Source organism: Mesocricetus auratus, unplaced genomic scaffold (genome assembly GCF_017639785.1).
Source record: "Mesocricetus auratus isolate SY011 unplaced genomic scaffold, BCM_Maur_2.0 Super-Scaffold_6730, whole genome shotgun sequence".
In the NCBI taxonomy this organism is placed as follows: Eukaryota; Metazoa; Chordata; class Mammalia; order Rodentia; family Cricetidae; genus Mesocricetus; species Mesocricetus auratus.
Window position 1 is genome coordinate 32,173,483 of NW_024429184.1, and position 24,357 is coordinate 32,197,839.

At 37.3% G+C, this 24,357-nt stretch overlaps 1 protein-coding gene across 1 annotated transcript in view; it reads left to right on the plus strand.

The window, feature by feature from the left end:
• The first annotated feature begins 1,768 nt into the window (after positions 1 to 1,768).
• The window catches only part of Fut9 (fucosyltransferase 9), a 195,783-nt gene continuing 173,194 nt past the window's right edge, over positions 1,769 to 24,357 (plus strand). Inside the window, exon 1 of the mRNA XM_013110434.3 lies at positions 1,769 to 1,999. The gene's annotated coding sequence lies outside the window, so the exon portion shown is untranslated. The remainder of the gene's footprint in view (positions 2,000 to 24,357) is intronic.

Below are 24,357 nucleotides of genomic sequence, written 5' to 3' on the forward strand. Positions count from 1 at the left end.
ATTGATAGATTACCAGTCAGTAGATTTAACTGTTGCAGATTGCATATGTCTTTTGAGTCTGGGGCATATGGTCTGTTGGCCCTTACTAAGTAGATGTTTCTCTGACTCATCACTAGGTAGATGTGAAACCAAATATTTTTATTAGCATGCATGCTCAACAGGAAAGAGACTAACAAGTCAGGATATAATCAAATATTAATTTGTCACTAAAATCTTACTTTTGTTCATATAAAAAGATACAAGAAGATATAGAAGGTTTTCATTAATCTTTAGGACTGGCTTGTTGCATTAAAAGTGTTTTCATACCGCATCTATGATCGAGAGTACATTTATTTTATTATGAGTACATTTGTTATATAAGACAAGATATAGGTATGTAAAATAAAATGTTTAAATTATTCTAGGGAGTAAATTCCTTTTGCAGATGAAAGATTACGACATTTAAAAAAGCAGCATGTAGATACACACACACACACACACACACACACACACACACACACACCAACCAGAACCTCCTTCCTCCAGTGCTCCCTTAAGGGGTAAAGAGGCACTTCCTGTATTATTTGAGGAGAGTTTTCTTAGACTCCCTTTCTACCTGTATCTCTATACACATCATCCTCTTGTTCCCTGATTGCTGTCTATCCCCAATTAGTGATGATTATGAAAACCAAGATTCATAGGAATCAGTTAATATTATTCTTATTGTCTTTGTATTTTCTAAATGTGTGACTTCATTTCCTGATTCTTGGTAAGTAGGAGGAGGTGCTAAATATAGTTTCTGTATGTATTTGAATTACTGTAGTTTAAGAACAAATATTCAGGATGGATTTGTAGTCCAATAAGTAAACAAACCCGTCCCAGGGAAATGGGAGGAGGGGTAATGAAGGCTAAGCCCTTCCTTGCTATCTGTCTGTCTGTCTGTCTGTCTGTCTGTCTAGCTATCCACCTATCTACCTATCTATTTGTTTTTTAATGTTAGTTAATGAGGAAAACCTGTACTGATTGCAGCCCTGTCCTCCACATGTGCAACATTCCCAAATTACTAAAATAATCTGATCCAATTTTGTTTTGTTTTGTTTTTTCACCCATCTTGAGCTGGTCAACCCTAGTCTAGAACAAACACCTCCATCCATGACCACACAGTAGACTGAAGGGACAAGAGAAGGTTGCCCATACTGAGCTCCCTGATGTCCCCTTCTGGCTGGACAGTTGGTGTCAAATAGCACCCAGGGAAACAAACAGCAATAGAGCACTAGGTAGATGCGGTTGATACACGTATAGAATCACAGTTTGACCAAAAAGGAGAGTGGAGGACGGTGAAACCCTGAGAGTCTGTATCTGGGAACCTCTGCGGTGGAACCAGCGGCTAGGAGAGCATGCACAGGTGCCACAGGCCTGGTGCCCAGAGCTCTGTCTCTGCAGCCTCCCGGCTCAGCACAAGCGGCAGCTTGCTGAAACTGCAGCGGCGGCAAAGAGTGGGTACTCCCAGCCACAGGCGCCGGAGGAAGAGCCAAAGGAAAGGGCGCGAAGGGGGAAGCATGGAGAGGCAGGGGATTGGGGTAAGACCCACAGCCTCAGCTAGGAGCTTCTCTGGTGAGAACCTGTAGTCGGCTGCTATGCTCCTCCTTTCTCTTCCCAACTCGCAGTGATCATCTCTATCTCCCCTCGCGCATCCCTCCCCCCTCCCTCCCGGCTTTCTTTGCTCTCCCTCCTTGCCGCGTGCCTGCTCCCCTCCCCCTCGCCTGGCTGCTCTGGGCAGCAGCAGCCTCAGCAGCCCCGGAGATGGGCAGAGAGCGCGCGGGGCGCTGCAGCTCTGTAGCCACCGCTCTCTCCGCCCCCGGTGCCCTGCGCCCCCGCCGCCGCTCTCGCCGCCAGGCTGTCCCCCGACTCCAGCTCTGCTTCTAGGACAGCGCCGCCACCGCCGCAAGCCCTCGTCCCTCCCGCGTTGCGCTACACTCACGCGCCCTGGATGGCGCTTTCCCTCGTTGGGATGGAATCGGTAAGTACCAGAGAGTCCAGGGTGTCAGGGACAGAGCTGAGGTCCCACAAAACATCCTTAGAAGCGAGAGGAACCCCAACCACCTGCTGGGTGTCCTTCTGGCACAGTGTCTCCCCCAGGTCTCCGGGGACGTTTGGTTTAACTCCACCAGCTGGACACCTGAACCCTTTCTCTTTCAGAGATAGCTGCTTGTAGATCTTGGTCCCTTGTCACCCTTCAGCCCTCTGGCTGCTACTCTCACTCCCCCTGCAGATAGCACCTGATCGGCCTCACTTCAAACAGGGTCTTTGCTGCCCTCGTTGTCCCCTCTTCTTTCTGAATTTCCTCTTCTAGCAGAGCCAGCTTTCTCCACGAAGTCCTCCCCTGACCCACCTCCCCTCCAAGTCTGACCACAGGGCCACCCGTCCTGCAGTCCAGTCCCTTCTCAGTCATAGTAAATTCTGACCTCATTCTCTCCATATGATGCTGCCTCCTAGCTTTTCTGACACTCACCTCAAGACTGACACTGACACACATTGATCCTGCCTTCTGTGTATTGTGTCTCTGCATCTGGACCGTTTGGGGCATGCTCAAACCGTGGAACGACTAGGACAAAAACAGCAAAGCTTGTGGGACTAAACTTTTTGTCATTGTTTCAAAGTGCATAACTATTTACTGTGTTTAGATTCCATCTTATCTGTGGGCTTGTTGGCTGACCACAGAGAAGGAATCTTATTTTACCTGTTTTTCCTGAATTGGTCTTGCTTTCAGATCTAGAGCACAACACCCACATAGTCCAGTTGTAAATGTCCCTAGGGCATTGCCTCCACCCAAAGGCTATCAACTCTTGCAGTTAAACAGATTCTTCTTGAGAGAGGACAAGGTGGCAGCAGAGTTACCCCGTGGAATCATTTTTGAAATTTGAGTTAAGTCAAAGCCCTGCTTCTCTTTGTGTTTAGTGCCTAAGAGGGGAGCGTTGTACCGATGACCTCCACAACAAGCTCTTCAGGTGTGTCGTAGTCTCTCTTGCCCTCTTGTCCTAAGGGATTTCTGTGTGAGCTTCTTGAGTGCAGCAGCCTTTCCTGCCTAAGCCAGGTTGTTTGTGGTTGGCTTGAGGAAAAATAGCTATTGTGCCCAGTCAATGAATGTGACAAAGGGGTTTAAGGAAGGAGAGAGGTGATTTAAACACTACAGTTTGCATCACGATTTCTGTTTACGTATAATCTTAACATAAGGTCCCACACAGCTCACGATTTAAATAATTTGTAAAGTATTAATTTTATGGTTGCATTTTATTGCACAGAACTCTTCAACATAGGGTTAATGTTTAAAGAATACACTTAGGAGTATTCAAAGAAACGTAAGAAACTTTGCACTGTTCGCTATTTAAGCATGGGCTCTGTGAATGTACCATTCTTGGTATTTCTCTGAGCAACTTCAGGGGAATAAAACTTAAATTGCCACCCTCACCTTTGCAGTTGATGGAGAGGATGTGTTCTAGATTCTACATTACATTAATGAATTACATAGGGAATTTGATTAGCAAGGATTGCCTTAAAAACCTCCCCTTTCCCATTACCAGGCATTTTACTTCATTTTGTTTTCTTTGTGTCTTGTCTTGTGTCCTCTGGGCAGGAACACAGCCACCAGCAGTAGTTTTCAGTAAATGTGTTCAGCTGCATCAAAACTCACAGGGGCATGAGTACTAACTTTACTGTTGGTTTCCTAAATATGAAAAAATTCCTAATTCTACATAGTATTAGACTAAGAATACTCTACACCCTTATTTAAGTTTGCATTTGCTGAGGATGTTCATGTGTGGTGTGTTGTGTGAACAATAGGTAGGCTTAACCTGAATCAAAGGAGCTCTAAATTTCCTTCCAGAGATATTTACCTTTTTTGTGGTAATGGGATAATTCAAATGTAGACTATATCCAAAAACAATGAGTCTTCCCTAAAATGACACCTCACAGTTGAGCAAAGTAAAGCAAGGACTAATGCTGTCTGCTCTGTTTTGTGAGAAGCATAAGTTCAAATCCATGTATTCTGACATAATTCTAATTTATGTCACAATATTAAAATTGTCTCAGAATTATCTATGAACAGATAAATTATTTTGTCATAAAATATGGCAGAGATTTGTAAAAATTCTTATAAAGAACTAAAGACAGTCCTGGATTTAAAGTTCCTGTAGTTAGTAAGAAATTTCCAGCAATCAAATATAACAGGTAAGGAAGAGACAGGCACACCAATATTGGACTGGTACATTGTTGAGTATGTAATGCTTTTAGTGATGTACCACCAAGAGAGTAGGTCTAAAGTAAACACTTGCCTTGGAAAAACACATTAACCATTGTATAAATGACATAGGTAATTCATGAACAAGTTGTCATTATTTGAATGCTACATGTGAACTGATTTTACTGAGAAGAGTGGTAGGTAAACAGAAAAAGAGGCTGAGAATAAGGAAGCAGGGAGGAAAAACAGAAATTGAATCGTGGCTTGAAACCATTACTTAATACACTTCCTATTACGGTGGTGCTTAAGTAACAGCATTTTCCAACTTGATTTTTTAGAACTGTTCTTAATTTCAGGAATGAAAATGCAACAATTTTCCCTTATGAAGAAGTAGTTATTTAATTTCCTTCACTAACATTTGAGAAGCAAAGGCAGAACCATGTAAACTATCTAATTGAACTAAATTCCAGACAAATAAATTATAGCCAAAACTTTGGACAATGAATATATAAACTAATACATGAATTTATGATGTCTTGTGTTAGCTTATTTATATTGGTGGATGTCTCTTAATTTTATATATATTTGGACTTTATTTAATTCATAGTAGTCTATGTATTAAAAATACAAATTTTATGAATTCAAAAAGCAACTACTAATATGAATAGCAATAGCAAACCATTATATAAGCATTGATAATGGGTTTTCTTTCTAGCCTCAGTCTATACAGTAACATTTAACGACAAGCCTTCTCAGGGAACAAAATAGTGATCATTTCAAAACTAGCATCATGATTCAACCAAAGTTTCACAGTTTTCTAAGCTGTGTGATTAGGATTCCTATGTAAATGAGCATTTCATTTAGTCTCTTGGCACATGCCTGTAATTCCATTCTTTGGGAGGCAGAGTCAGGAAGGTCCTGAGTTCAAGGTCAACCTCAGCTGAATAGGCAGTGACTCACTCAAAACTACAAAACAAAGGCACACAGCAACAAAAGACATTTAAATTTTGTGGTGTGAATTGAGTCTGTTTGAAATATGCCTTCATTTATTTAATTGCAAATGAAATGACTGTTAGAATTCAGATATTGATTAGAGTATTTGGAAGACATTCCATTTCCATTATTTTACTCATGATTTACCTAAGATTCCTAAGTAATAGACAAAGGATTGGAATCCAAGTTTCCTCTTTCTTTGTGGTGTCTATCATTCTATGGCATTAAAACAATAACCCTCTTTGATAATAATTCAATTTCAACAATAAAGAAAATAGGAAAAGGTCCTTACTGCTTCCCAATTCACCTCCATGCTTAACCTTTAATCTCTGCAGTTGAAGGTAACCAGGCTTCCTGACACTCTTTTGTCACTTTATTGTTAAATTTTGGGAAACATTTTACAATTGCAGAGTAACTAAACTCCCTAAAGTATTTCATATTTTATTGTCATTTTCTCCTTAATCAATTATGCACTCATACAGTGTAATAATAGTATACCATAAGTATTTTCTATTTTAATTCTCATAGACAGTTGATTGGAAGATGATATTCCCAAAGCAGAATCTAGTTTCTTTAAGTGAGGAGCAGAATTGAACTTGCAGTTTCATCTGTGTGTTTACTGAATCTTCATTTCACTACAAAGAAAGTTTCCACATCTGTGTGCTTAGTTTTCACTTTGATGTTTGTCTCCCATAGACTGAGTAGCTTGAGTAGTTGGGGAAGAAAAATATGTTTCACAAAGTTCAAAACCACTGAATAAGAATGAATCTGAGCCGGGCGTTGGTGGCGCACGCCTTTAATCCCAGCACTTGGGAGGCAGAGGCAGGCGGATCTCTGTGAGTTCGAGACCAGCCTGGACTACCGAGCGAGTTCCAGGACAGCCTCCAAAGCCACAGAGAAACCCTGTCTCGAAAAACCCCAAAAAAAAAAAAAAAAAGAATGAATCTGATTTTTACATGAGTCATACATGTGTGTATGCATGTATACAATGTCTGTGTATATGTACACACATATCCCCACATATGTGTGTATATATGTCTGTGTGTATGAACAAATTTAAGAAATCCTCACAGCAAGCTGTAATAATGTGGGGAAGTATATTGGTGACTCTGTGGCATGAATGTGATTTGATCTTTTACCATTAGGAGCCTTTAGTAGAGAAAAGATGGCCTTTGACAGAGACCAAGACCCATTCTAGAAGTTTAATCTGTGCCGTGTATTCAATTGCATGAACAGCTGGGACTAAGGGACCAGCAGCTGGATTCAGTGGGAGATAATCCACTCTGAGCTAATAAAATTGATTAACTCTCTCATAATCTTTGGAAAGCTGCTACCTTAGGATATTGCCTCACTTGCTGTCAATGACCCCTTAAAGTCTATAATCACATTGGTGTCCATATGGGAAGGGAAAAAAAAGAAATCCTACAAGCTACTTAAGTCTTGTTAGTACATATGACATGTGTGTTGGCCCGGTTTTGGTAGTCTCAAATATGATAGCGCAGAAGCACATGAAATGTTACTTATTTTTTTAATGATACAACATTGTTAAAATGACCCACGAAACTTCATCACAAGATGTTGTTTCCCTGCCTTTCCTGTAATGATCCCAGTATAAACTCATGAACTGAACCTCAAGTCATTCATTTGCTACAGGTGCAGGTAAAAAAGATATCTGAGCAACTATATCCAACAAACCCAACCCCTCTCCTCACTGAGATCCATGACTATATGTACACTTGTGTATGCATATTCACTTATTTTATGGATTTTCTTGTATATCTGAGAAAATGCCATCTAAGTTCCCACCATATCAGTGGCTGGAAGAAGCATTATCATGGCTCCACAGTGATAGTGATCCCAAGAATTAGATTTCTTTCATCAGCCTGATTTTCCAGTGAGTCATCTTCATCTGAATGCTAACTCAAGTGACAAAGACATAGAGTTCAAATACTAGTACATGTGTACATACATCACCACACATCGATGTTTTCCACAGGTGGTATTTTTTTATTTTTTGTTTTTGAATTATGACAATCAACCTGAGAAGACAGTCACTGATATTGGAAAAGGTCCCTAAACACACACATAAACACACACACACACACACACACATATGCACATACGCACACACACACACACAAAGCAATCAAATAAAAAAACCTGTAAGAACTTTTTTGTCCCTTATGTCACTCATAAAATGCTCCTTTTTTGCCATGTTAGAATAAGCTTAGGTGGGATTTAGGCATAATACATTGTATTGTTTGCCATTTTATCTTAGCAAATATATTTATATTTTGAATATAATACTAACTTGAAGTAGTTTATTTAATGGTTCTTCTCACAGGAAACAATCAAGGTTCTCATGATTCACACAGTAAAGTCCCCCTTCACAGTGGATGTACGGCCTATCAAGGGCAAATCTTGCTGCTACTATTAATAAGGTTGCACATGTGAGACTGTTCATTCTATTGAGGAGGGTGTTCTTCTGTTAATAGGAGAATTAGAAACAACTGTGATGATATCCTGACATCTGATTTTATTTATTTTGTATTCATTGCACTGAAGTAACTCCCTTGATTTAGTCAGTAACAGGCAAAAAAAAAACAAAACAAAACAAAACAAAAAAAAAAACACCACTTATTGTTCACTGTGTGTTTGTTATTAACGCCTATAGGCCTCTTTCAATCCCATGAAAAATGCCAGCAAGGACCCCAACCATCCTCATGCAGAAAGAATGCCAGTGATGTCACTATCAGCATTTATCTTTATCACTGACAACATCTCTGAAGTCTGGGATTTAAACTCTCCTTGTTCTTTAGCTCAAAAACCTGTCATAGTTTCATAGATGCTCACAAATGTCTTTAGATTTCTAGGCTAGAGAGAAAGGGGCTTGTTATTTACTGACATAGCAAATAGTTTCTACATTTTTATAGTGGTTTCTTGTGCTCAATTTTCACTAAACATACTCTCACATGCCTACATATTAAAAGAAAGGCACAACAATTTAAAAATTGCAAATCTTGGTAATAGAGAGTAAAAGCATCTCCCTTTGTTCCAGAAGGAGTTTCTATTTTTACTTTCCTAGAATGTTTGATTTACAAACATCTCCCCAAAACAGTTGAAACCAAGCTAGTCAGTGATCCATAACATGTGTAGAAACATGTAAGGTTCGTGGGAAATTATCTCAGTGATAACGAAGGACTTCGATAAATGCGTGTTTTAGCTGGGCTCCCTTTCTACCATATGCTACCTGAGCATCCTGGTGATAAGAATCCTTTTCACATGGGATGACCAAGTTTCTGCATCACTATGCTGTTAGAAAAAGTTTGGTGTGTCCAAACTGCAGTATTAGATTTTAGATTATTTCTCCTGACTATATATTGTTAAACAGAGATTATGCCAGTGAAAATTCCTGTGCCAGTAAGTACAAATTTGGACCACAACCACAAACGATAAGAATGTATATTTTATCTGTGTAGATTATAAATAAAACTCATTAAAAGATTTGTTGTTTATATGTTATCATGTCCTTTAATTTCTTTAATATGTTATCCTTAGAAATTAGACTAAAGTCTTCCAAATAATCAAAAGCAAATAAATTATGTCCCTTGAGAATATTAGAATTGAAATAATGCCTCGGGGTTCATAATGACCATTTTTTTAGTAATAGTTACATATATAAATGCTAATTTTTATTTGTGGCACATAATTAAATTTGAAAGCTTTATTTCACTCTGTATACTTTTAGAAATCGAGGTAAGATTCAAAAGCAAATGAGTGATTAGACTTATGTCATCCAGGATTGATTTCAGTTTTCTGAGATCTCACGCTGGAAATCCCACAGTTGCAAACTTCTACTGCTCTCAGAGCAAACTGAAGATGAGGATAATTTTTTTGTCTCTCTTTGCTGTGATCCATAGTTTCCTTCTTCAATTCTTTCTTACAAATTTTGCTCTTATGCTGAGAAATCTGCTGCTCACAAAAGCCCATCTTCTTCACCAAGGCACTAACTCTAGAATCTGAAGAAGCCTTTTCCTTCTTACATTCTATCTTCCAGTGTTATGTTTGGAATTAGGTATTCACACTCTATGAACCATAAAAATACAATATAAAATATCAGCCTCTAAAAACACAGTATTTTCTTCTGTGAAGGGAGAGTGATGGTCCTGAAGTGATTGTCTCTGGCACTCATTCTCTTTTGTTGGCTGCTATGGGTTGATGGTGTAGTCACTTCAATTCACATTGTTTATCTTTTTTTTTTATTTTACACTATTATGCAAAGTTAAAAATTGCAAGTTCTTGCATTTTTATTGGAATTATTATTTTCATAATGTTCATAATTAATATATCCTTGATAATTGCATTCTTTGTACATTGTCTCATTACATTCCTGACAAGATTATCAAGGAGCTGCATAAACATGATAGAATGTGTGGTATTTAGGAGAATATAAAGGTTAGAGTAAATTAGAAGACAGTATGTTTCTGTGGGAACCATGAATGGTGAGGTAATAAGTACACTGATAGAAGACTTTGTTGAAAATCTTGTGAAAATATGATCAGCTGAACAGTATATAGGGAAGAGATAATAAAATTATTTACAGCATGGTAAAGACAAAATTCTATCTAACATATATAACTCCATAGAAATACCATGTATAGACAAAAGAGTAAACTGTAACTTCATACAAACGGACTCAAAGTCTCATAAAATTACTAGTTGAGAGTAAAGTTAAATTTTGTAGGCACTCTAAGATTCTTACTCTTTATGTAAAACATTCATGTGTTAAAAATGTACAATTAGATAATATTTAGAAAGTCTTAAAATACTGGTTAACATTAAATTCTCATTCAATAAATGTCAGAGGAAATTTTTCTATTTTTGCTTAAACAGTTAGGAAGTGATATTTAGATAATCCAATTATGTAATTAGCAACTCTTGGGCCACTAAGGAAATTTGGGCTTGACTGGTGGGTGTATAATAATGTATAAAATGGCATATAATATGTAGTTAAAATATAATTAGAATCATATTTATGTGAAAAAATTAAGGTTTTAAAAAAGCAATTTTCTTTTTTAATTTTTATTAAGCTTGTGTGTGTGGTACAATGCTTTTCACATTTAGTAAAAGTAGCTAAATGAGGGCCTCTCTTGATAGAATACTTTGGAAAAATAATGAATCTTGGGGTCTACAAATGTCCACAGTGTATAAAGGTCATTCCATGATAAAATGGGTTATCAGTTCCTGCTAAGTATGGAAAAGCTCAGAGTAGGATCTGATCACAGTAGAGGTGATGATAAAATCAGTAAGATCTATATCATCTAGCAATACATTAGATAGGGTTTTGACAAATAATTGAAAATTGAAAGTGAGATCTATAGAAATAGAATGAAACCCCTAACAATCTGCAGGGGAAGGCAGATTGAAGTGACTCAACCTGATTTTAATTGGACCTTCCTCCACTGAGCATTTGTTTGTGATAAATGTTAAATCAAACTGAGAGCCAGAAAGGAATCTCCATCAGACTTTAGGTTTTATATGAAATTCCCTGGCACCTTTCCTACCTCCATTCTAAGTTTCAAGCAATGCAGTGGGTTCTTCAGTACATAAAAGGTCAACTTCTGGTTAGAATTTTTGAGCATGATGCTGCTCGGACACCCCTTGGGGGAGGGGTGAGAATATGCATCACTAATGACTCAGGCACCAGGAGTCAGTTAGTAGCAGAGTATGCTGCAGACTCATTGACTCATTTATTAAGGAAATTACAACCGCCTTTATACCCCCTCCCAAGGTCCCATTGGTTCAGGCAACTTACTCTGCTGTATGTCCTTTCCTCATTGGTGTCTCCTGGTCAGCAGTTTCTGGGCACAGAGGCAGGCTTGGCTCAGGGAGGAAGTGCCTGCCTTGCATGCTCATGCAGGCCTGTCTGGGCATCTGCATGTTGGGTAGCCATGGTTTCTCCTACATTAGGTTCTACACGAAATCCCCTGGCACCTCTCCTAACCTCCATTTTAAGTTCAAAACAATTCAGTGGGTTCTTCAATACACAAAAGGTCAACGTCTGGTTAGAATAACCCACTGTCTCAAATAAATGGCCTGAGAACATAAAATGCGTAAGTGATGTCCAGGCATAAACAACTACTCTAAATTTTAGTTTACCCTGCCTTATATATTTAATAAAAACAAATTGCCAAGGATCTAAAAATATACAACTAGATTTAGAGATAATATGGAAGTTGAACTGTGAGGTAAATTCATTAAGGTGACTAATAGGACAGAGAGAGTGAAAGAAAAAAATAGAGGAGGAAGAGGAGGAGGTGGAAGAGAAAGAGAAAGAGGAACCAGAAGAGGAAAGAAAGAAAATCAACACATAAGCAAAAATTTAAGAAGCAACTTCCAGGAACTCCAGGACAGTGTCAAACCATTATACCTGCAATTGTTTCAGAGAAAAAGAGACATAAAAATAAGAAACACTATGTCTTTACAGAAACAGGAAATGGACTAGACTTTTTAAACGTATTTTCCTAAGTAGTAATCAAATCCTAATTGTAAAGAGTCAAATGTGGTGAAATAGTACTTTAAGATGTGCTATATTTGCTTATGCTGTGGAATATTTAATGATGCAAACACGGGCAGCATTCTTTTATGTTGCATTTGTTTAACTCTGTAAAGCTGTTACTTTGCCTGTCTAAACACTTAATTGGTCTAGTAAAGAGGTGTGCAGCAAAGCTTGATAGGAGAAGGATAGGCAGAGCTGCTGTGAAGAGAGAATAAATAGGGGAGAAATATAGAAGAGGAGGGAGGAACAAGACAAGGAGGAGAGAAGAACTCCAGGTGCCAGCCACCCAGCCACATAGTCAACCACGGAATTGTGGGGACACCAGACCTTGAGCAGAAACCCACTTCCCCTTCGGCCTGGGAGCAGGCATCTGTGTAATGTTTACTGAAAACAATTCAGTGCTAAAGCTCTTGATAGGGCTCAGATAAGGGCTTGCTCACTGAAATACCATGCCTTTCACACCCCCTATGGCTAGATGCCTCTTCCTGTCCCCCCTGTGGTGTCTCCCCGATTCTGGGGCCAGAGATTAAACCACCAGCCAGGAGGGTGAGAAGTGGAAAGAATGGTATGTAGATGAATGGCAGAAGTCCTTAAAAAGGGAAGTTCCTTTTTCTTAGAGAGACTTCTCCTGAGACTTCTCTCTCCTAAGCGGACTTGGAATCTCCTCCTAAGCTGACTTGGGAAGCATAAAGTTTTCTTAAAGCAACCGACCGGTCTCTGTGTCATCTATCCCGACCACCTCGCTACATTCTCGGATGCAGGCCGCACAGCAGGTGCGACACGGAATTAGAAGGAAATCAAGATATATAGAAAGGAAAAAAAAACATAGTTAAAGGGAAATGGGATAATTGAAGTTGAGTTAGAAAAGCTGGCTAGAAACAAGCCAACCCAAGGTCAGACATTCATAAGTAAGAATAAGGCTCTATGCATTTATTTGGGAGCTGGGTGGTGGCCCTCCAAAAAGAAGAAATACTAATTAAAGAAAAAAGAATTAAAAACACAATAACTAACAAACAATAAAATACATGCTCCACTCTACATGTTTCAATAAAATCAAATTCAGAAAGGAAATATGAGAACAAAAGACTACTATGATGAACATTTAAATGTATTCTATCAGGTGAAACTAATATCCAGAGAGAAACCTGGTTTTTCCTAAAGACAAGAAATCCTAGGTACAGTAAAATCAAAGTAAATTTAGGGATGTTTATTAATTGTTGCTGCTCCAAATAAGTTAATTGTTTACAAATGTAAAGTATATGTCAGTACTCCTTTTTTTTTTTTTTTTTTGGGAAGGGGAGAAAAAAATTTTTGTTGTTTTGTTTTTTCCTTTGGAGAAGAAACAGAACTTAGGGAAACACATTTATTTATTTTTTTAATACAACCAACATTAACTTGCAGTTGATCCTAACCCTTTTGGGAACAGATGTTGCAAATGCTGGTTTTCCCAGAATGAAGGTATTCACCACCCCAGGTACTATGTATATGGATGCTTGAAGACTACATGTTTTGTTTTTCGTTTTTCCTGAGAGAAGTGTAAGACAAACAGAATTTGCTGAGGAGAGCCATCTTTCTAAGCTGCTCCTCCTTTTTCACTTTGGAGGATGTCTCGACTATTCAGCTAATGAGCACTCAGACCATGTGCCTCATCTCTAAATAAAAACCCCTTTTCTCAACCACTTGGACTCTGCAAGTCTTCATGGCCCTGGAACTAAAATACCTGTGTGTATAAACACAAATGCGCACAACTGGATATGGAACGCTAGCCTTTTAGTCACCTTAACCTGTAGGGTTAATTAAACTACATAAAGTACTTGTAAGTCCAAGAGATAAACATAAGCAAGGAATTTATAACCAAGGATAAATCTGGGTACAAATAGCTCCAGCAAGACGACCTGTGGCTGAGATGGGAGGGTTCTTCTCCATTACCTTCTTGGGCATCTGATTCATGACTATTTTTATTTGCAGTCCTGACTAAAGGCCACATTGTGAGAAAAGTTTCAAATGACCCTAGCTCAAACAAACACCTCAGTTTACCAGTGGCTATTATATAACTGAGGCTCAACAAAACCCACCTTTCTCTAAATTTAAGTGAGCACATTCATACTAGGAGCAAACTGTCGAAAAAGCTTATATGTATGATGCAGCTCACTCCAACTTCTGAAATTCCCAAGGGGACTTTTGACCAGTAGGATAAATGGTGGAAAAGATGTCAATCCAAGAAAAGGGAGTTTCACCCCCCATACCCATTACTGTTGGTCTTAGGGCTCAGAGAGGAAGTGTTACTACCCTCTAAGGAGACAAAGTTCTGCTGACTCTGATAGGTTGGGAGGGAGATCCCATAGGTTCTTAGTTGGAGGGTGAGGGTAGGGATTCCAGGGAAGAAATGTAGACTTCAATTATGTCTGCAGAGGGACCAGAAGGATTGTAACAAGGCAATGTGTAAAGAAAGGAGAGGAAGTAAAGGTTAATACAACAGGTGGGACATTTAGAGACTAACAAAGAAATTCAAAACAAAGCTTGGCAATCATTAGTAGAAAAGTAATACATAGTTGTTTTATTGACACCACCAGGCTTAAATTTGGGTCAAACAAGCAAACCTTGTGAAGAGAACCATGGTTATGAGTCTAGTCTGTGTCACCAAACCACTTTACAATTTAAAGACAACAGGCGGTCAAACGCCTTTAATGTACATTTTCAGAAGCATGTCCCAGAAGGCCGTCTGGTGGTTGCGCTACACACCGTCGTCCTGCAGCCTCTTGTCCTTGAGGCCGCAATGATCTCGAGTGACCGGCTTGTACAATTCTTGGTCCTCTCTCAGCTCTCCCTGCAGCAGGGGCAACATGGCCAGGCCGACCGCTTGCTGAGCGCTCATCTTTGGGAGAAATGATGGTGGCGGCCATCTCCTGGGGCCACATGGCAAGGAGGCCAGGCAACCGGTGCAGCCGCTTCTCTGCCGGGGCACGCAGTGACGTCGGGGTCCTCCGCGCCAATGACCTCCCACGCGCTGGGCAGCAGGTCGGCCTTCCCTTCCCCCTCGCGCCACGCCTCGTCCTCGAGGTCATCGCCACCTGCGCCGAGGCTGTCACCACTGTAGTACAGGTTCAGGCCGCGACTCCAGACTCGAGGCTAGCGCAAGTCAGGAGTAGAGACTCCTGGATTTTTGAAGATACATTGTAAACTTCTTGCATTTTACCTAACGTGGCATAATATTACTTTGATGCAGTCTGTGGTAAGTTACTTACAGTTATTGTAAAATTTAGGTCAAGTAAAAATATTTTGAATACATATAACTATCATGCCCGCGGTAGAGAAAAATGGCATCATAAGAACAGAAACCAATAAAATTGAGCAGAAAAACGAAAAGATGGAGAAAACAGGAGGCGGTTAGTGTAGCTGCTGAGTAAGGTTAGTGAGTTAAAAATCTGAACTAAAAGAAGAAAAGAGTGAGCCACGTTGTATACAAGGATATCCGAAAGGAAAGAAGCCCTTGATGCAGACTGTAAACTATTTGGTGACAATAGTTTATGTCTCAAAGAATACTAATCAATTGTTAAGTTTGTTCTCCTATGGTGGGGTATACTGATAATAGTCACGAATTTATGGGACTGAATGTTATATAGGAAAAAATTCTTAGTTTATGTTGAGCCTAAAGTTGCTGTAAAAACCATCTGCTAACAACATACAAAATAAAAATTAAAAATGTATAAAAGTAATTCATTATAATTATTAACTGAACATGTTCTAAGCAAACAACTATATCAAGACATTATTATATATTACTTTTAAAAGGCCAAAATTTAGAAACATAGGTTACTTGAAAATAGAGCGGTAGGAAATGATGCATTATATATCTAATGAAAAGTAAAACAAGAGTTTTTGTCTTAATATCAGTTAAGTAACACTGGACTTAAAAAGTGCATGGGAATGTGTTTCATAAAACAATTACAAGATTCAATATGTGTTCAGTAAAATAATTCCTTAAGACAAGAATCAAAGTTGATCAAATTAAAAAGATAAAAAGAAAAATCCAAAAGTCTCTTGAGATTTCAACTCTTTGTCTCTGTAATCACAGATGAACAGAAATAAATAAGAGTATACACAGTGTCATACATGTCTCCAATCAGCTTGATGTAACTGTTAGTTATAGAGCATATCATTGAAGTGGAACAGAGTCTGACACATGATAAAGAACGAAATGCAGAATATTTGAAGAACTATCACAAGTCAATTATTGGGGAAAACACAATAAAAGAGGGTGCACATTTTTGAGAACTCAGTTCAATACAAACATGTATGCTTAGTAAAGGCATGTGATAAAATGGTCAACATTTGCAGTCATTAGGAAATTTAAAGCCAGTTAAAATCAAAGTACTAAGCCAGTGTACACCTAGTAGAATAGAAACCCAAAACAATACAAACACTTGTCCTTGCTAAGAAGGAGAAGGATGTACAGAGCCTGGGCTTCCTGCATTGCTTCATGAAGTGCAAATTGATAATGCCATCTTCCACTGGAAAACAGGTAGATGTTTCTTTATAAAACTGAAACATATACACATACATATGAACCAAGAATACCATTTGTCTATCTTACATTTAGTAATGTGACAATACCTGTGCGAAGGTTTATAATAAATATACATCCATAGTTTGGGAAAATTAAATAAGCCTAAGTGCCATGGATTATTAAATACATAACAAATCACAGTACTCACATACTTTTCAGCAGTAATTTGTTCTACTGTGAAAAGTTTCCCTCCAAAGGGTATATGTTACACAATTAAATGTACATGACTTTTTGAAAAAAAAATTCAAAACATAGAAACAAACCACAAAGAAGTAATTTCTTTGGACTTAGAATGGGAAGCTGAAGATGAATTCATGGTGTCAAGAGAGAAACTTGGAATGAGGAAAATGTGCTGCATCTTCATACACATGGATGGTTTATGGACCATTTCAAACTTGTAGTTTATTGCAGTAGTATGTGAACCACAGATCCTTCACGTTTCCAAACTAAGCAGTCACCTTAGCCAGACCTAGCATATGGCTTACCATTTTGCAATCCTCTCGTTGAATATTCAGATATTTAATTTGCAGTTCGTGTGCTGGGTCTGCTTTGTTCTAGCCTCTTCCACCACTGATCTAAGGAACTATACTTGACCATTATGTTTTCAGTCACATTTGAGTCTTCAAGAACACTGTTGTGTTTAAAGTGAAGAATTTATGAAAGCATGTATTAAGGTAATGTGCAGGAGAAATATTTTCAGGCTTTCTCCCCAGAACCCCAGAGCAGTCATACTTGGTTTCTTATGTATTAATCTGAATGAATAATTTTCTCCTCTTAAGTATAGAGAAATCAGTGGCATTCGCTTTTGACATCCATTCTACCCATGCTCTTGGTTGTATTTTAAAAAGCCTATTTCATTAGTAGAGAATGTTTTCCCTTATAGTACATTCAAATCTTTAGTGAAGTAAAGAGCCTTGAGGGAAGGGCATGCAACTCAATATATTGTATACTGTGTAGTAAAGAGTAAATTCAGAGTTTATATTATATTATTTGTTTAATTAGTATTCTTGCTTGGTGTCGGTGGTGCAAGAATTTAAGCCCAGCACTTAGGAGGCAGAGGTAGGTGGGTTTCAGAGAGTTTGAAGCCAGCCTGGTCTACAAAACGAGTTCTAGGCTAGTCAGGACTGTCACACAGAGAAGCCTGTCCAAAAGTAATAATAATAATAATACTCTTTCAGAAACTTAAGTGGAGAACTTATGTGTGTGTGTATGTGTGTCTGTTTATTCATTACGCATATATAAATTGCATAATTTTTCTAATTATGAAAATAGGCAACAAAATTTACCCATTCTTTCTATAGTTATAACCCCTTATTATTAACCAGCTATGAAAACTGGGTGTAAATTCACTACAGTCTCTGAGTTCATATGGTCTGAGAATGTTCAGGTCCCAAGTTCAGGCAGACCTGGCTGTTACAGGCTGAGAAACCAGAAAGATAAGAACATCCCATTGAAATAATATGTTTATATTTCTAGTGACTACCCGAGGAGGGACAAACAGTACACATTATTAGAACAACCGTAGAAAATTCTCAGGTCAAACTTACATGTTGTTCTACTCAGCATGACAGTGTTTGACTCCCAGAAAGAAATCTCTGTGTTGCCAGTCAGGAAAAGAACTGAACCTATTCAGAACAATGATGTGGTTTCCTGCCTTTACAATGAGAGATAAAGTTCTGTATAATTTATTAGACATTATGGGAAAAAAGCAAAGAAGTCTAAAAACAGATCTGTATGTAAAAATAAGAAAAATATCTAAACTTTACATTATCAGCCGTTTTGGTAATACTTCAATATGTTATGTTGTATTTCTCTGAAGAAAGAAAATTTTACCAATTTTCAGTTTTTGTATATTTATGTGTAACAAATCTGAAAACTTGGTCACAAAATAATCCTCTAGATAGTGAATTTCTATTGACTATTACCTATTGTCCTGATGGGATAGCTATCTCTGTAACAAGAATAACAACACATAATGGAATGACTTGTCTTTTAGTTGAAGCAACAGTGTCCACAAATATGCTAGTCAAAATCGCTTACATAGTTTGGAAATTACCCAATTCCAACAAGACTTAAAATTATTATCCTGAAGTGTATTAAAGACTTACTGCACTAGATCAGGAATATAAATAGAACATATCTAGTTCTAGTTTCCTAACAAACAACTATCAGTAATATACTACTCAACTCTGCCTGACATACCAAAGTATAGGCATTCATAAATACAGTCAAATAGAGGTAAACATATTTATGTATGTGTATAAAGATACAAAAACTATGTAATGTATAAAATATATATACATAAAATATACATTCAAATGTGCTAGTATACACATATTTATAATTATATATAGGCCTTTCATTTGTAGATAGATTCAGAAATACTATATACACATATATGAACATATAAACATCCGTATATTCATATATACATATTTTAATATGCTCAGAAATATATATATGCAATTATATAGTTACAATATGCCTAAATTACTAAAATTCCCAAAGTTCCATATTAAATGTTCTAAATTTGTTGTAGATAATAACATAAAGGGTTTATTAGGAATGAAAACCACAGAGACAGACAATAAAACTATAAAGACCTAATCAAAAGAGATTATCTCGTTTCTCTCAGTGACAAATATCTGTTTTAATTTTGGCTTCATTCTTAGTCTCCAAGAAATCACCCCATGTTTGCCTTCTCCATTAATTCATGAGAGGGCACCAGGAAGTGGAAGGGGCAGAACCACCAATTTTCGGAAGGGAAGCAACATTGCACTGTGAGCAGTAAGACTGTAGATCATCATAACTCTCGCAGAATGATCATTTGATTAGGCAATATTAAGCCCTAAAACCCACTCAGTCCCTGCTGTACAGAGGAAATGATAGTCAACATGATATCAAACCTATAGCAAAATGGCAGGAAAAATAAATAATAAATCAGCATGTAAACAGACTGTAAAATGCAATTTATATAAAAAATGGTTGACATTCTAACATTATTTCCTTGAATTACTGCCTCATTCAACAAACAGCTATTAATCTGTATGTGAGCCTTCAGTGTAAGATAAATGATCTTGATTATTAAATGAATCAACTGACATGAATCAATTTGGGATACAATGGAATGAAACCTGTTTATTAGTTGAGTGCCTGAAGGTTGAAAAAAGGAAGTAGACTGTTGGGTGTGGAATATCCAAAAATCATAGAATAATGAAGTATCTCTGTATGGACACTGTTTTTTTTTAACTAAAAATAGATTTTTTCATATAATAATAAAGATAAAATAAAACCAAAAAAATCCCAGTAAAACACAAAAGGGGTAAGGAGTGAAAGGGATGGAGGGAAAGGAGAGTGAGAAAGGAATGGAAAGAGAGAGGAAAAGAGGGTATCCCATGGACTTTTGGAGCATTATTGAGTTACTATTACTGTATCATGCAGAGTCTAGGAACACTGAACAGTCATGCCTTCTTTCACTCTGTTTCTTTTATTGGATCAGTAAATATCACCAGACATTTTTTTTCCTGAAAATTCAGTTTCTCCTTTTGTGTTCATTTCATTTGTCATTCAATTTCATTTTTCCACTCTACCTCAATGTTTACTTATTCCTTAGCACAACACACACACACACACACACACACACATACACTTACATATATACATAGAGATAGAATTCTTTTTTCCCGCTCTCATATATTTATTTATTTATTTAGTTAGTTATTTTTTTAATTTATTTTTCAGTTTAAATTTAGATAAGAAACAAGGTAGCTTCACAAGTCAGTTCCAGGTCCCTCTCCCTTTCCCTCCCCTCCTCCCGTGGCCTCCCCCTAACCCCACCCCATTATCCCCTCATTTCCCCAGGGAGGGTGAGGCCCTCCATGGGGGTGTCCATAGTCTGTTATTTCATATAGGGCAGGGCCTAGACCCTCCCCCAAGAGTTCAGGGTGAGAGTGCACCTCACACTGTTGGATGGGAGTCCAAAGTCTGTGTGTATACTCAGGATAAGTACTGATCTGCTGCCCAAGGCTCAATAGATTACCTAGGCCTCCTCACTGACACCTACATTCAGGGGGTCTTGATCAGTCCCATGTTGGATTCCCAGGCTGATGCCTGGGATTCAAGAGTTAACCTTTGTCAGGTCAGCTGTTTCTGAGGGTTAAACCAGCCCAGTCTTAATCCCTTTGGTCTCTAAATCATTTAGCTTCTTGCCTTTTTAAGAGGCAGTTTTAGACATATACGTTCTCATACTTTTGTAGACTAATGTGATATTTATTCAGAACTTCAAAAATTACTTTAAATTTAGACAGATCTTATAGGAAATTTTAGTCTAACATCTGTGAATGAAAACACACAACTCTAAATTTCTTTTTTTTAATGGTGTGTTTTGAGCCATATTTTACACTTCAAAAAGATTCTATGAACTAAGTAGTTTAATGTAGAAATTTAATTTAATCATTAAGATATTCTTTTAAAATAATATTTGCCTTAATTATGAAAGGTTCTAGGCAGATTTCTCATACTGCAATAATAATAGATTATAAAGACTGAATACATCCTGAAACTTGTTACACTAATTAAATCACATCTAGAGCAGTGCTAATTTGGTATGTTGGAATTATCACGAACAGCATAATCATTATTGTGCTGCATGACTAAATAAGTGCTTCGCATAACTGGCTGTCATTATGCCAATTTTGGGATTTCTTTTATTTTCTTTTCCATTTCATCATTATCACCATTAGTGGTGATATCTTCTGTTAATGTCAGTCATAATTAATCATGATAACATAGCACATTATAAAGATTGTTTTCTTCTAGACAGTTATTTTTTTCACATTTGCACTCATCCTTTCTTTATAAAACCAGAAACCCAGTGTCACCATTTTGGTGTGGTACCTTGGTTCTATGGGACTTTGGGAAAGAGATAAAAGATGAATACTAATAAACCTCACCTAGGAGTCTGATCTTTTACAGGAAGTGCATTTAAACCAATCCTTACGGCTAGCCATACATGATCTCTTCATAACTACCTCAAAATATTATTAGAAAACAAATTCTTATTAATTAATATTGTGTGGGACATGAGATTTCTGACAAATGCCTGTTGACTGACATTCTAGAAACAAAGTGGTAAGGATTTGTTAAACTGTACAGAAAAACCATCTAGTTCAGTGGTCCTTAAGCATGACTCTGTATTCCCAAAGCATTCAATGAGAGGTTTTATGATTTTGTGATTCACAGGATATTCATATGTATGTGGCTATGAGTGTATATCTATGGAGTGTTTATTAGATTGTTTGAGAAGCTTATAACTTATGTGACTTCTGTTCAATTCACTCCATTTTAGAACAGTGAACTGCAGACCAAGAGGACTAAGATATCTGAAACATTGACAGTTAGCTACAAAGCTTGGACCTGTCTTCACTTTTGGAGACCCAAGGCAGAAAATTTTGTAGTACTATTCGACTGTTTTCAGTCTTTGAATAGAAAGAGGGAAATTTAAAGTGTAGTAAGTAAGTGACAGTAAAGAAAAAGTAAGAGAATATAAATACATTTAGGTAACTGAATCCCTTAAGGATTTAAGGGTATTTGTCATAAATTATATGGGAAACTGTTAAACATATAATGCCATGAATAAATAATGTCCTTGTCAGAAGACTAAGGAAAAGTGAAGACTGTGCCTATGAAAGTAGAGGCAACAACGTTCAAAGCTAAAGTTAGTTCTGGGGTCTAGAAATGTATGTTAGTGGGAGAGCATTGTCTAGAATATTCAAAACAGAGTTCAGTCCCAAGTACTAACTGAAGATTAGGTTGAAGATTTGAATAATAGTCATGAGAAAGCTCACAATTTTATAGACTAACATGCATTTGCTCAGAAAAAAAAACTTTAAGATTTATCCTAGTTTTATCCTTATCTGACAGAAAAATCAAGTTTAATATCTGTGTAGTAATATTTCTTTTTAAATTTCATTTCAATGCTTTGAATCAGAATATTTATCCTTTAGGACAGAGATTATATCTAAAATCATTTTCTATCTGAATAAAGCTGTATATTCAAGTACTCATATTAAGTTAAAATTTTCACTGAATATTAAGAAAATTAAAAAGTGGAAAATCTTTGCATCTTCAGGACAAAAAATGTACTTAAAACAGGATTTTGCAAAGAAAACATGAAAACAGTATATGTTCATTGAAATAAACTTTATTAACATTTTAGTGGTGTAACTGATAGGATTAGAAATTATATTTTCATTAACGTATATAATGTACAACTATTTCCCTCTTGTTTTCTTCCTTCCACCTCCTGTCTCCCTCTCTCTCCCCATTCTACTTAATTTTCTTTAAAAACATCTGAATTATGTATTTGAATGAAAACTGAAATATATGTCTTCCTCAGTCTAGTTTATTTTATTTAACACAAACATTACAAATTCATTGTTTTACATGCAAATGACAAAACTGTGATATTCTTGATGACTCAGTGACAATCAAACTCTTGGTATACACATGCTAGTGCAATTTGAAGAAAAACATTGTGGAACCTCCAGAATCATGCATCTTTTACTCTTCTGAGTCTTTTGTAACAACATGGTTGCTGTTAGAAGAATTCCTCCCATCGTGGGGGAGGTAGATGGTATATAGTAGTTGTTTTGACAGACTCATGAAGTGTACATGTAAAAATTCCAAGCTGTACTATAATTCCAAATGCTCTTTGAAATTTCCAGACAATGGACACTGTTAAAGATAACACAGAACCCTGAAACACACATCACATCTAATCATGGATCCTCAGAACATCTACTGCCTAGAACAGAGAAAAACATTTTATACAGTACCAAAGGTCAGTAGGCCACAGGAAAAGCTGTAAAGTATAACTCGATACCACATTTAAAAGAAACACAAATTTTAAGTGTAAGGTTTTAAAGTTATAGTTTTCCATTTATCTAATTCTAAATTGTTGAATAATGTAAGAAACGCACAGGTTTTCAGAAAGGGAATGATAGCTAAAGTTTGCAAATATTCATTGGTGACTATCATTACCATATCTAGGTTACATGAATTCAAGCCATGTTGGAATCTACAATGTGAGTGATATTAGAAATTGCTGCATAATTATTAAATGATATTTAGAAGAATTCAGAAGTTATTTGACATTGTTAAAATAAGTGTCTGCTTAAAGGGAAGCAGGGGAGAAAAAGTCTACTGTATTTCCACTGGCTTCCTGTGACCTATTTAGAATTAAATTCTTATGGGGTCCTGTCAATTCTCATTACCAACAAATGCAAGTAAAATGATGTCAGGATAGCATTTGAACAACTATCCATGACTTCAGTTACTTTCTTATTCTGTTTCTTTAATATTTCCTATAGGTCTTTGGTTAATACTTTAAGTTTTTTTTTTAATTTTATTTTCCAGTTTAAATTTAGATAAGAAACAAGGTTGCTTCACAAGTCAGTTCCAGGTCCCTCTCCCTTTCCGTCCCCTCCTCCCGTGCCCTCCCCCAACCTCCCCCCCCCCGTTATGCCCTCATTCCCCCAGGGAGGGTGAGGCCTTCCATGGGGGTGTCCATAGTCTGTCATTTCATATAGGGCAGGGCCTAGACCCTTCCCCAAGAGTTCAGGGTGAGAGTGCACCTCACATTGTTCTATGGGAGTCCAAAGTCCGTGTGTATACTTGGGATGGGTACTGATCTGCTGCCCAAGGCTCAATAGATTACCTAGGCCTCCTCACTGACACCCAGATTCAGTTTAATAAACTATCCAAAAAGTTTTTTGCATAATCTGAATGAAATGAGACTTTGTCTCCTCCTCCTCTACCTCTTCTTGGTGCTGGTATGTCACTATTAATCATTAAGTTTTATCTGCACACATCTTAAGCTCCAAGTCTTCAAATAGGAGTTCACAGCCTGGAGTAACTGTAGAAACCAGGAAAGCAAAATGACATCATTGACAGCATAGGGACCTAGGGTCAAGAGAGAGGGCAATAGCAAGATACAAGTGGTCTGATGAGGAAATTAGGAGT